This window comes from Leptonychotes weddellii, chromosome 12 (assembly GCF_054177405.1).
Source record: "Leptonychotes weddellii isolate Sample4059 chromosome 12, ASM5417740v2, whole genome shotgun sequence".
Classification (NCBI taxonomy): Eukaryota; Metazoa; Chordata; class Mammalia; order Carnivora; family Phocidae; genus Leptonychotes; species Leptonychotes weddellii.
Genome location: NC_138380.1, coordinates 38,574,996 through 38,588,007, shown reverse-complemented (window position 1 = coordinate 38,588,007; position 13,012 = coordinate 38,574,996). Strand labels below are relative to the sequence as shown.

Here is a 13,012-nt window from a genome sequence, read left to right as displayed (position 1 = left end):
GAAGCATTTGAGAGTTAGTGTCCAACCTGAAACCTCGCCACCCCTGAATACTTTAGTTTGTATTTCATACAAACAAGAGACTTTTTTTTATATGCCACAAAATGTCCATAAAAATTAGGCAATTAACTCTAACATACCACCACAATCCAAACTCTAGACCCTATTTATGTTTTGCCAATTGTCCTAATAATATTTTTATAGCAGAAGGATCCAGGTCAGAATCACACCTGTCTGTTTTGTCTCCTTCAACGTGGAGAAGTTTCTTGGCCTTTCCTTGCCTTTTTAGACATTGACACTGGAAGCTGATAAGCCAATCTATTTTGTAGATTCCCTTAATTGGAGTGATGTTTCCTTGGGATTACATCCGAGCTTTCTAATGTTGGAAGGACCATCACAGAAGGGATGCTGTGTTCTTCTCAGTGTATTCTATCAGGTGGCAAATCATTTCCCTTCGTCCCATTATGAATTACATTCACTTTGATCCCTTGCTTGAGGTTATGTCTGCCAGACTTCTTCATGGTAATGTTATTCTCCCCCCCTCTTTTTTTGTTGTAAAATCAAAGTACTACTTTATTAAAGGAGTTATTTTACACAATATGAACATCAATATAATTACAATTGTAAAAAATTTTTTATAACGAGGATGGACTGATTTTCAGATTTCCAGAGTCAACTGTACATTTACACAGAATTGTCTTTGCATGAAGCCCAAAAAGGAACAGCATAAAAATGAATGTTTCTCTAGCTCCTTTATTTTTGCTGATCAACAGTTTGTTGGAAAAGCAGCTGCAGGTTTCTTACCTAAGGTCTGAGACAGTAGAAGAGTCAAAGGTGTCATGACTTCACCTGTGAACAACTTTATTCCTGAACATCAGCCAATTCTGGAGGAAGTGGAGTCTTAGGATGCTTGCTTTCAAAGTGCTGCTTGAAGGTCTTAGGGTCTGGCATTGGTGTCCTACAAGCAGGTATATAATAAGGCAGCTTTGACAGCAGCCTTTTGCTCATGTCCTTGTTTCTTCTTTTGCCCAGCTTGCTTTTTGGCATTTTCTGCTGAGACTGAATCTTCTGCTGTCCACGAGCCATATGCGCCCCGGGGCAGTCTTGCGTCAGAGAGACCGCGCAGCGCGAGAGGGCCAGGGGCGGTGGCCGGAGGGAGAGGAAGGGGGAGAGCGCCCAGCACCGCTTCGGCCTCCTCCACTCGCCAACGAAGGGAAGTTGGATCTTTCCCCCTTTGTAATTAAGTATTTCTGGGGGAAGGCACTTGGGAGATATCAATATCTCATTTTCCTCAAACCTTTAATCTATCCACCTGTTTGTATCCATATGGATTTATGGTTTTCAATTTTATATTTATTATTAAATGGGTTATAACCCTTTATTATTTTTATTTTTTAATTTTTTAAAGATTTGTTTGACAGAGAAAGAGAGAGCACAATCAGGGGGAGCAGTAGAAGGAGAGCGAGAAGCAGGCTCCCCACCACTGAGCAGAGAGCCCAATGCGGGGCTCGATCCCAGCACGCTGGGATCGTGACCTAAGCCAAAGGCAGACGCTTAACCGACTGAGCCAGCCAGGCGCCCCTATTATTTTAATTTTTTTTTTTGATATTCCAATTATTCCTGATTTGGCCAGTGGGAGCTCATTCAAACCGACTTTTCCATCCTTCTGACGTGTCACCATCGTTCTTTGAATGCTTTTTTGTTTTCCAGCCCCAGATGTTCCAAAGTTCAAACTGTATTTTCCCCAGCCGGCTGTGCCCACCTAATTCAGAATCCGCTTTTCCTATGAAGTCTTCCTCCACCCTCTTTTCTGCTGCCCTTGCAATCTGACTCCCCGTTTATCATAGTCCGTTTCCAGGTGGCTTGGTAAAACCCGGATTGCTGGGCCAGCTCCCAGTTTCTGATTCGTAGGTCTACAGTGGCGCCCCAGAACTGCATTTCTAGCAAGTTCCCAGGTATGGCTGTCGCTGCTGCTCTGGGAGCCACACTGGGAGAGTCACAGCAGAAGAGGCAGACTCACACCACGGAAAGACGGGCTTACAGTCAGAAGTTTGAGCCTGGGGCTGTGACTTGCTGCTGTCATGACTTGGGGCATTCTGCGCCCCGTTGCCTCACCGATAAATGGGATTAATCCTTCCACGATTATTTGGAGGCTCAAAGGAGGTCGGACACAAAAAATGCCTGGAGTGAGTGTTCTACACATAGTAGGAACTTGGTTATAATTCGTTCCACAGACCAAACGCAGTCCATGCTCCTGATGAAGGCAATTTTCTGACTTCCGTCTTCTGCGGCTATGGCACTTTTGCCCTTGAAGGAACCCATTGATGGCTTATCTCCTTTACAACCAAGACACTGAGGGGCAGTGCGCTCGGTCTGCTTAGAAGGCCACCTGCTGTTTCATCCGCTTGTAAGCTGGTCCCTGCAAGTTCGCTTGCCCAGAAGGTCTTAAAGTCCTTCTCTGGGTTTATTCTCCAGTGGTTCCCCATACTAACAATGATAATGATAATAATCATCATTTTCCTGATTCGGGTGGAGAGATACAATCGGCAGGGTACTTTACATGTGTAATAGCATTTAATTCTAACAATGAGCCTGCAGTAAAGGTATTATTATCTCTCGTTTCCTAGATGAGAAAATTGAAGTGCAGAGAGGTTAAGTAGCTTTCTCAAGTTCCCAAAGCTGGTATCGAACAGTTGTCATCTAACCCTTTTGTATCCAAAAATGAGCCATGCTGGGAGCTGATCTCCTTCCCTCCAGCCTAACTCCAGCAAAACCTATGATGATGGCAGCCATGTTCAGGAACACTGCAACCCGCATCCTCCTTCCCTCTTTCCCCTGTCAAAATTAGATGGAGTGCGAAAACAACGAAGCGTGGAACGCTACATCAAAAACTAATGATGTATTGTATGGTGACTAACATGACATAATAAAATAAAATTTAAAAAAATTAGATGGAATGCAAGTAAAAAGTTATAATAAAAATTAAACAAAATGGATTAAGACAATGCTACATAATTCTCTACACGGAAATAAGAATCTTTGTGGCTAAAACAGGATGGTCTCTGGATCACAGGGAAATTCCTCAGACAAGCCCTATCAGGCCATGCTGTCTGGGCCTCTGGCTTCTGAGTATTTTTTTCTGTGTCAGAATGCCCTTTCTCCCTGTCCTTGCATTTTCACTGTCTGGCAAACTCCTTCACGGTCTTGAAGAACCCAGCTCACGCACAGTATCTTCTATCGAAACTTTCTCAACCTCCCTAGAAAGAGATAGACATCCCTTATCTCTGCTACCATGGTCCCTGTGTTCCATGGCAGCTGAAGCAAAGATCTATTTCTTACTTTTTCCTGTGCCTGACAATGGTGGAATGTCCTTATAGTGGATATTTGGTGGTGTTCTTTTGGGAACCTGCCTTTTCCTGAGTCAGCCATCCGGTTTGGGAAAGACCTATCTACTCTCAGTTCTGGGGATGGCTGGACTATTTTTTAAAAAAAATCATTGTATCCCATATTTAGGCACCATGTTTGATCCTGGAAGGACAGGTAGTCCAATTCAGGTCAACAAGACCCAGAAAGCCTAGCAGCATCTAGAAGGGATAGAACCTTCCTTGATCTTTTGGGAAAACCAATGAAAGTGATGGCTCTCTTCCTCGGGACTTTCAACCCTCTTAGGTAACCTCCTGAAACTCCTCCAGACACTTCAAACTCCACACCTACCCAGCAGAAGCCACCACTCTCCAACCTTGCTCATTCTCCTATCTTTCCTGTTTTTGTGTATATGTGCTGCTGAAGCGAGCACACTTTCCTGTTTTTGTGAACACCACCCAGATCATCCAGGTACCCTGGACCCTGCTAGTTATCATGGGCTCCCACCTCTTCCTCACCCATAACTACTCCAGTATAAGTCTTGCCATTTTTTCCTCCTAAATAATACTATAATTTCTCACCTTATTTTTCTAATCCACACTTTGAGCCTCTGTCACATCTTGCCAGGACATTTCAGCTCTTCCTAGCTGATCTCCTTCCCTCCAGCCTAACTCCATCCAATCAGATGTCAACTCTGTCTCCAGGTTCAAATCTGACTATGATACACTGCAGCTCAGAATATTTCTGTGGGTCCCCATCAGATCCAGGATAAATCTCAGCTTCCTTAAAATGACATGCAATTCTCTTCCTGATCTGACCCCTCCTTACTTCAGCAGCCTCATCAATCCCCACTTTGCTCATGCCCTAATAATTTACTCAAGCAATACTGAATGCATATCATACTCTCTCTTGCCTCAATGTCTACCCATGCTGAGCCTTCCATCTTTAATGTATTCCTTCCCCATGTCTATCTGGCTGACATATTCTCTTTTTGCCAAAACCCAAAATCAAATTAAGTATTAACTTTTCTGTGAGTCCTTCCTTGATGCTGCTGGTAAATGTGGGGTCTCTTCTTGCCCTCCATCTTTTGATTACAACCTTGAATATTCCTAAGTCTTTCTGCCTATTAAGGTCACCTTTCCTTTATAGTCAACACTGCAACCCTCCAACATCTAACATCTAAAATTCTCTGCAGGATAAACCATCATTTATATTTCAGCAGTTGGGTCTGCATATTGTGGACAATTCTTCCACCATCCTCATTGTTGTCATCAGTTGATTTCCTGGTTGTCCCCCCTTCTTTTGTAAAGATATTAAGAGATGGGGTATGGTCTCGTCTTCCATCTCAACACCTGCTTTCATTCTCAGAGATCTCAAGGTGAATGTGGGTGCCCCAGCTAATCCCCTGTCTTCTTAATTCCTTTACCTCCACATCACAAAAAACTTTCCATCACTTCACTTTAGCCACTTGATTCTAAGGGCACACCCTGGACCTGTCATCCATATAAACTAAGCCACTTCTGAAATCATAAATGCTTAACCTTACTTTCTAATGACAGCCTTGTAGCCTTCTGGCTCAGTTGTTCAAATTGCACAACCCACAGTCTTCACCACATCCTTAATACTGGGCTCCAAAGTGCACGTAGCTCAGCAGATGCATAAGAAAATGTATTGGACTGTGGGAAGACAATATTAGAACCTCTATTTTTAACTCATCTCTTTGCATATGTTTTATCATGTACATGATATACTAGTAGAATAATTCATTAGATTACTTTTATGCACACAAATAAGAGCATGAACTCTGCAGCAACTCCATGAAGTCAAATCCTGTGGCATTTACTAAGTGTGTGGCCTTGAGAAAGTTACCTAACTACTCTATGCCTAATTTTCTTATTTGTAAAATGATATAATTACAGTTTCTACTTCATGGAGTTATGATGAAGGTTACGAAGCTCAAGAGATTTAATGTTTATAAAGCACTTAGCTCAGTATTAGAACATAGTAAGTATATATAAATGTTAAATAAGCAAGTACTCATGCATGTATGAAGGATATATACTCAAAATGTTTTCAATTATATAGGAGGACCTATTTATAAAGTATGAAGGCAATTCCTCCTATCCATTCTTTTTTAAATAAATTAATTATTTTTATTGAAGTATGATTGACATACAATATCCTGTTAATTTTAGGTGTACATCATAGTGATTTGACATTTTTATTTGATATTTTTATACATTATGAAGTGATCCCCATGATAAGTCCAATTACCATCTGTCACTATGCAGAGTTATTACAATATTATTGATTATATTCCCTGTGCTGTACCTTATATCCTGTGACTTGTTTATTCTATAATTGGAAGTTTATTCTTATTTATTCTTTTTTTAAAGATTTATTTATTTACTTTAGAAAGAAAGAGAGTGAGCACAAGTGGGAGGGGCAGAGAGAGAGGGAGACGGAATCTCAAGCAGACTCTGCTCTAAGCGTGGAGACCAACCCAGGGCTCTATCTCATGATGCTGAGATCCATGACCTGAGCAGAAATCAAGAGTCAAAAGCCCAACCAACTGAGCCACCCAGGTGCCCCACTCTTATCTATTCTTAACACCATTGTCTTCTACCCAAAATACTTTTCTCTCCTCATTTTCCTCAACATTCAGTTGAGATTACACTACTCTAAACTCCCTGCTTACCATCCCCCATCACACTTCCCTTTACAAATCCAAAAATCTGGATGAACTTATAAGAGTGTCACTGTTGGACTTGTCCCCAGGAGGCCAGTATTACCGGAGAAAAATCAGGTAGTGGGCAGGCTGCTATCTCTCCACATTGGCAATTACTAGCTCCAGATGGACTTTCTGCCCTAAGTATGTGTCCTACTCAGTTCTTGGTGATCTGCCTCTTGCTTGTTCATCACTGACTATTTCACATCTCTTTCTTTTCACAATGCTCAAACCTTCTCTCCCTTTTGTATTCCAAGCTTGTAAAATTTACCTCTTTTTTCTCTGCAAAAAAAAAAAAAAAAGTGAACTCTTTAAAGATCTTCTCATTGTACAATGAGCAGGTCTAGAGATCTAGTGTATCTTTCTACAGTTTCTCCTTCTTCACAGTTTCTGGGGAGGCAGAGCTCTTCCTCAGCTCACACTTGGGGTCTGGAGCCCCTACCCTACTACCCCAAAACATACTTTGCTCCTTCAGTACCTCCCTCTTTTTCCTTATACTGCTGACCTCCCTACTGGACAATACTCTCCAATGTCCAAATAGGTTTTGGTATTTCCCATCTTAGAAACAAAAAACGAAAGAAATGAAAAAAGAAAAAAATCTTGCAGTTTCACAATACCATTCAGCTATTGTCCCATTTCTCAGATCCTCTTTATACCCCAAATTCCTAAGACACCATCTTTCTACCTCCTTCCATTCATTCTTCCAACAGCTCTATTCTGAATTTTGTTTGGGACTGTATTGAAGCTGATATTTTTAAGATCACCAGGTTTTTCAAACTAAATGCATGTTTTCCTGTTCTCATCATCCATCACCCCCCAGCAGGGTCCATGCGAATGACAATTCCTATGGCTTCCATACCTTCTCTCCCTCTCTCTTACTCATGTTCCTGATTTTCCTCAGACCTCTGTGACTGATTCTTCTAGCTTTTTTCCTGGGGGCTTTAACTTTGCCAACCCTCCAAAGGTTGGAGAATCTGAAGCCTGTCCAGATGTCAGTTCATCTTTTTCAGTCTCTCTCCTGACCCACTCTCCAGGACACTGCATTCACTCCCCTAGGCTGTAAATACTATCTCTACCTTCTTGACTTCTACATTTATTCTCTTCTTGGAGCTTTATTCTTAGATATCCACTTGTCTACTTGGTATCACTTCTTAAATTTATTATAATCACCACATATTTAATATGTTCAATAAGAGGCTTCTAATTTCGCCTCACCTAGTGTAAATCACCATCACCTTTCAACTGACCACTGTTGTAATATCATACTTGCTTTCTCCGCTTCTTCTTTTGCCCCATTTTTACAAGCATTTTAAACAGCAGTGAGAGTGATCTTCTAAAAGCATGAATTTGTTTAAAACCATTCAGCTCCTCACTGCCTTTCAAATAAAACTTGCTTTCCCTATGTCAGCGTGCAAGACCTCTACATGTCCTGGCCTCTGCCCACCTCTTCAGTCTCAGTTTGTGCCATTCTTCCCCTCGGACACTAAGGTGCAACCACACAGATCCCCAAATACGGTGAGTTTTGTTCAGCCCAAAGGCTTCAGTGTGCACGGTTATACCCTGGGCCTGAAATGCTCCTCCCAACCTTGATGCATGGCCCCTCCCTCTCATCCTTCCGGTCCCAGGGTACATACCACTATCTCAGGGATGACTTCTCCTATCTCTGGAAATCAGTACCGTTCCCCCACCTCTTTATCCTCCATTCCAACTTCCTGTGTGTATCCTCCTTAGCTTTTTCTTCTTTACAATTTCTTATTTGTTTATTGTTTATTATCCATCTCCTGCCCTGGTACACACGGCTGTGCGGTACATTCCGAGCTGAGCACAGCGGGAGTTGGTAGGGTCTCACACTTTAGAGCCAAATACTTACTCCAGAGCTTCAGTACTTACTATCCGTGGAAATTCAGCAACATATTTAACACCTCCATGCGTTAGTTTCCACATCTAGAAAATGAAATGGCAGTATGAAGATTAAGTAAGACAACATACCTAGAGCATTTAGGACCATGTTCGGTACAGAGTAATAGGTATTGCTACTACTGGGCCTGCCACTATTACCCCTGATGATGGTGGTGATGGTGATATTGTTATTCGTAGCATTCAATTAAAATGCTGAATAAAAACTCGGATTTATATTCTTGTACAACTACAATGTGCCAGACACCATACTACTTACTGTCACATACCCTTTATTTTAAAATTTTTGTTCTCGGGCGCCTGGGTGGCTCAGTTGGTTAAGCAACTGCCTTCGGCTCAGGTCATGATCCTGGAGTCCCAGGATCGAGTCCCGCATCGGGCTCCCTGCTCGGCAGGGAGTCTGCTTCTCCCTCTGACCCTCCCCCCTCTCATGCTCTCTGTCTCTCATTCTCTCTCTCACAAATAAATAAAAAAAATAAAAATAAATAAAATAAAATAAAATTTTTGTTCTCACAACTTAATGAATAGACAGATTTATGTCAGGAAAAGTTATTCAAAGAACTTGATGTATACAAGGATGTATACAACAGAGATGTATAGCTCCTGAGTGATGGAAACAGAATTTGAAAGCAATTTGCTTCCAAGGCTGGTGCTAATTCCAACAATCCACTGTCAATGGGTCAGGGCCAGCCTGCCCTGAAGAACCACCTGGAATCATTTTAAGTTACATAGTCTTTAAAAAAAAAAAAATTTTATTTATTTATTTTTGAGAGAGCACATGAGCACACGCTGGGGAGGGGCAGAGGGTGAAGCAGGCTCCACTGAGCAGGGAGCCCAAAGTGGGACTCGATCCCAGGACCCTGGGATAATGACCTGAGCCAAAGGCAGACACTTAACCAGCTGAGCCACCCAGGCGCCCTTAAGTTACATAGTTGCTCTCATCCCTGGAGATAGGGATTCTGTAGATTGACACAGGACCCTGGACTCTGTGGCTTTCACAAGAGCTTCGGTGAGGCTAAGACAGGAACCACTGCCCTGTCCTTCCTCTGCCACATGGTCCCATGGTTTCCCCTTAGCTCCACAGTGATGTGTGAGCCCATTCAGCAACAGAGAGCAAGGTGGTAAAGAGGCCACCATTGCGAGTTTGGTTATCTTGGCAGGTTTTTCACTTTCATAGCCGCACCTGGACTGCCACACTGGCCTGAAAGTGGGAGAGGCTGACCTAGTAGCTGCATCACCCCAAACCCCTCCCCAGGGTCTGGAGGATACCATGGTAGTGCTGGTATGCTAAAGACAGCATTTTGGACTTTTCTCTTAAATGGGGAGGTAAATCTAAAATCAGCTTTCAGGAGGACTTGGGAAAAATCACTTTCTTTAAATTGGGTAAGAAAACAAAGTGACAAACAAATGAATTTCCACCTGATTCTTTATGTTAATTTGTTAAACACCCAGGAACATGGTTTGGTTTGCATGGGAAAGGTTTAGATGCGAGCAGGAAGAGGCAGGCAACAAAAAGCCATAGGGAAATGTTTACAGAAAGCTCCCTGTCCGACTAAACAGAAGACCAGATGTTACTGCAAACTGCTCCACGTTTGAAAAATTCTTCTACAGAGTTCTGGCCAGGAAAAATAACTGACATCTTCTTGAAAACATGGGTAGCTTTCCGTGCTGGCAATTAGGTACCTCAATTCCTCTCAGTTACCATGTAGAGTTATCACTTCTGTCAAGCCAAATCATAATAGGGTTGGCCATGTTTCAATATAAATTCAAAACGTTCAAAGAACATTGGGATTATAATTCCTAGTGAACCTTTCAGCTTTTGTCCTTGCTTCACAACTTAAATTATGCTCAGAAAAAGAAAAGCAAAGTTGTTATCCTTAACTGTATATAAATTCAGAGACCACCCAGGTAGACCAATAAAACTTGCCTGGAAACATAAGGTTTCCATGTAACCAGTTACTAAATCCTGTGGGGAATAGTTGGGCCAGACATAAGAGGAGGAAGAACTCTGGCAAGGATTTAGGATCAGTCTCTGTGAGGGGAAAAAGGAAAGAATGTTTTGACTTATTCCTGTGCCCAGTAGGGTAGATAAGCCCATTAAAGGACCCAGGGCTGAAGTGGGCAGCATTCCCAGGTGTAATCTGTCTGGATAAGCTAGGATGTACCGCAGTAACAAACAAACCTCAACTCTCAGTAGCTTTAAAAAAAAAACGAAAGTGGGGCTGCAACCTGGACATGAGCAGTTGGGTGTGAGTTCTCCAATGGGAAATTCAAGGAAATGAGGTAAGAAGGCAGCAGCGACAAAAAATACTGTAGAAATGAGGTTCTGGTACTCTGAGACTAATGAAGGCTGATGTTGATTGTGGGCTCATTGTCCTAAATGTTCTCATTTATTGATTCAATATGTATCTACCGAGTGATGATAGTGTGCTGGATCTGGAGACACAGCAGAGGATAAACAAAAGGCTCTGGCTTTGTGGACTTGATATTCTAATAGCTTTATGCATATCCTTTAATCCTCCAGAGCACCCCATGAGGCGGGCAGTACTATCATCCCCATTTTAGCAGCTGGAAATCGGAGGCATATAGAAGTCTCACCCAGCCAGTAAGTGGTAAAAAAGGGGATTTGAACCTCGGCAGCCTGACTCCAGAGCATACGCTTTTGACCACCGGGCTACGTTAATGCCGCAGATGCCTGATGAGGACCGTCACTCTTTGCTGTTCCCAATATCTGGAAAAGGGAGCTAAAGAAAGTAGGATGTGGATCCCCATTAAGTCCGATGGAGAGCCACATGTTATGCTAAGTGCCAAATCATCCTTTGTGGACTGGCACTGAGAACCTCAAGGCATCAAGGTTTCTCCTACCCCTGTTCATCACAGGGATGGGAATGCTAGTTCTTACGACAGTGAATTCAAGAGTCTGCTCATTTCAGAAAGATATGGATTAGGGAAAATTGGCTCACACCCCTAAGCTCATGTTAGGGCAGTGCAGGGCATTAGCACCCAGATGGCCTACATTTGGATTCCAGCCCAAATACCAGTGCCTGTGACCTTGGGTAAATTGCTTGTCCACTTGAATCTTAGGTTCCTCAGCTGTAAAGTGAGCATGTAAATAGTATTTTCCACATAAATGTATCATAAGATTAAAAGTGATAATGCGGGCGCCTGGGTGGCTCAATTGGTTAAGCGACTGCTTTCGGCTCAGGTCATGATCCTGGAGTCCCTGGATCGAGTCCCGCATCGGGCTCTCTGCTCGGCAGGGAGTCTGCTTCTCCCTCTCCCACTACTTCCTCTTGTGCTCTCTCTCTCTCTCATTCTCTCTCTCAAATAAATAAATAAAATCTTTAAAAAAAAAAAAAGTGATAATGCATGTAAGTGGAGTTCTGGAACACAGAATGTCCGCAACAAATTATTATCCATAGGTGTCAAATGAACCTAATATTCCTTAATAATAATGATGATGATGATGATGATGATAGTTAATGAGACCTTAGCAGCCACTTATTGAGGCAATTCAAAAGAGTGAGGATTATTTTATTTTTTTATTTAAATTGACTTTAATTAATGTATACTGTATTATTATTTTCTGAGGTAGAATTTAATGATGAATCATTTGCATTTGCATCATTTGCATACAACACCCAGTGCTCATTACTTCAAGTGTCCTCTTTAATGCCCTTCACCCAATTACCCCATGCTCTCACCCACCTCCCCTCCATATTACTCAGCCATCAAAAAGAATGATATCTTGCCATTTGCAATGACATGGATGGAGCTAGAGAGTATAATGTTAAGCAAAATAAGAGGGTCAGAGAAAGACAAATACCATATGATTTCACTCATATGTGGAACTTAAGAAACAAAACAGATGAACATAGGGGAAGAGAAGGAAAAATAAAATAAGATGAAAACAGAGAGGAAGAGCAAGGATTATTTTATTTTATTTTATTTTTTTAAAGATTTTATTTATTTGAGAGAGAGAGAATGAGAGAGAGCACATGAGAGGGGGGAGGGTCAGAGGGAGAAGCAGACTCCCTGCTGAGCAGGGAGCCCGATGCGGGACTTGATCCCGGGACTCCAGGATCATGACCTGAGCCTAAGGCAGTCGCTTAACCAACTGAGCCACCCAGGCGCCTGCAAGGATTATTTTAGAACAGGAGGGTGTTCAGAGGATTATGTCCAGACGCACTGCCCAGGCCCCTTTGCCACTGCCCAGGTAACAAGTCCTCATCCCACATTTCTCTTCCAGTCTGCTTTTTCAGGCTTCTGGCATTCATTTCTGCTCTAATCACATTTTGTCTAATTAACATCAAATTCTAATCCACCGTCACTACAGGGAAAACTTCCACCAGGAGTAACATCTTAATACTGGGCAGTGTGCAAGCAAGGAGGGTATTCACGGAGCCTGGGACAAGCCTGCTAGCCCAAGAGGCAATCAAGCAGGCATGGAACCCAGACACAAGAAACTGAGCTACGATGATGAAGAGAAGTTTCCTTCAAAGGCTATTGGTTCCCTGAAGGAAACATATCAAGCACTACCGTAGAGAGAATTGAGGACATTTTGCTCTCAAGGGGCTCAATTATTTCTAAATATATTTTCAAATAAATGAGACTTTCTTAAACCATTTATCACCATAGCAACTAAGCTGGCAGAGTTGGTGGGAGTTTTTGCTTCTATCAACTGTGAAATATGCTTGTTGCTTGCAAGTCTTTAGAAAAAAAAGGTGTTTTATTGAGTAAGTAAAGCAACAAATTCATGAAGACTCACAGGAAATTAATGAATAAAGGGATGACAAGAGCATTTGCAAAGATGTACAATCTGAGTTAAATAATAAAAGTCCATTGGACAGGATCTCATTATGTCCCCAATTTGGTTATCTCATGGGTAAAATAATTCTCTTAAAATGCAAATACTCTTCTCGAAGCATATGTATGTTCCAGCATGTACAGTGCCTGGAAAGTGGGTGGCCTGGACATCAAGAGATGTGTGTTCTAGTCTCAGTTCCG

The 13,012-nt window shown here is 42.2% G+C and overlaps 1 pseudogene; it reads right to left on the bottom strand.

The window, feature by feature from the left end:
* Positions 1-541: 541 nt before the first annotated feature.
* Positions 542-1,353, bottom strand: LOC145716404 (zinc finger protein 706 pseudogene; annotated as a pseudogene).
* Between the last annotated feature and the right edge of the window lie 11,659 nt (positions 1,354-13,012).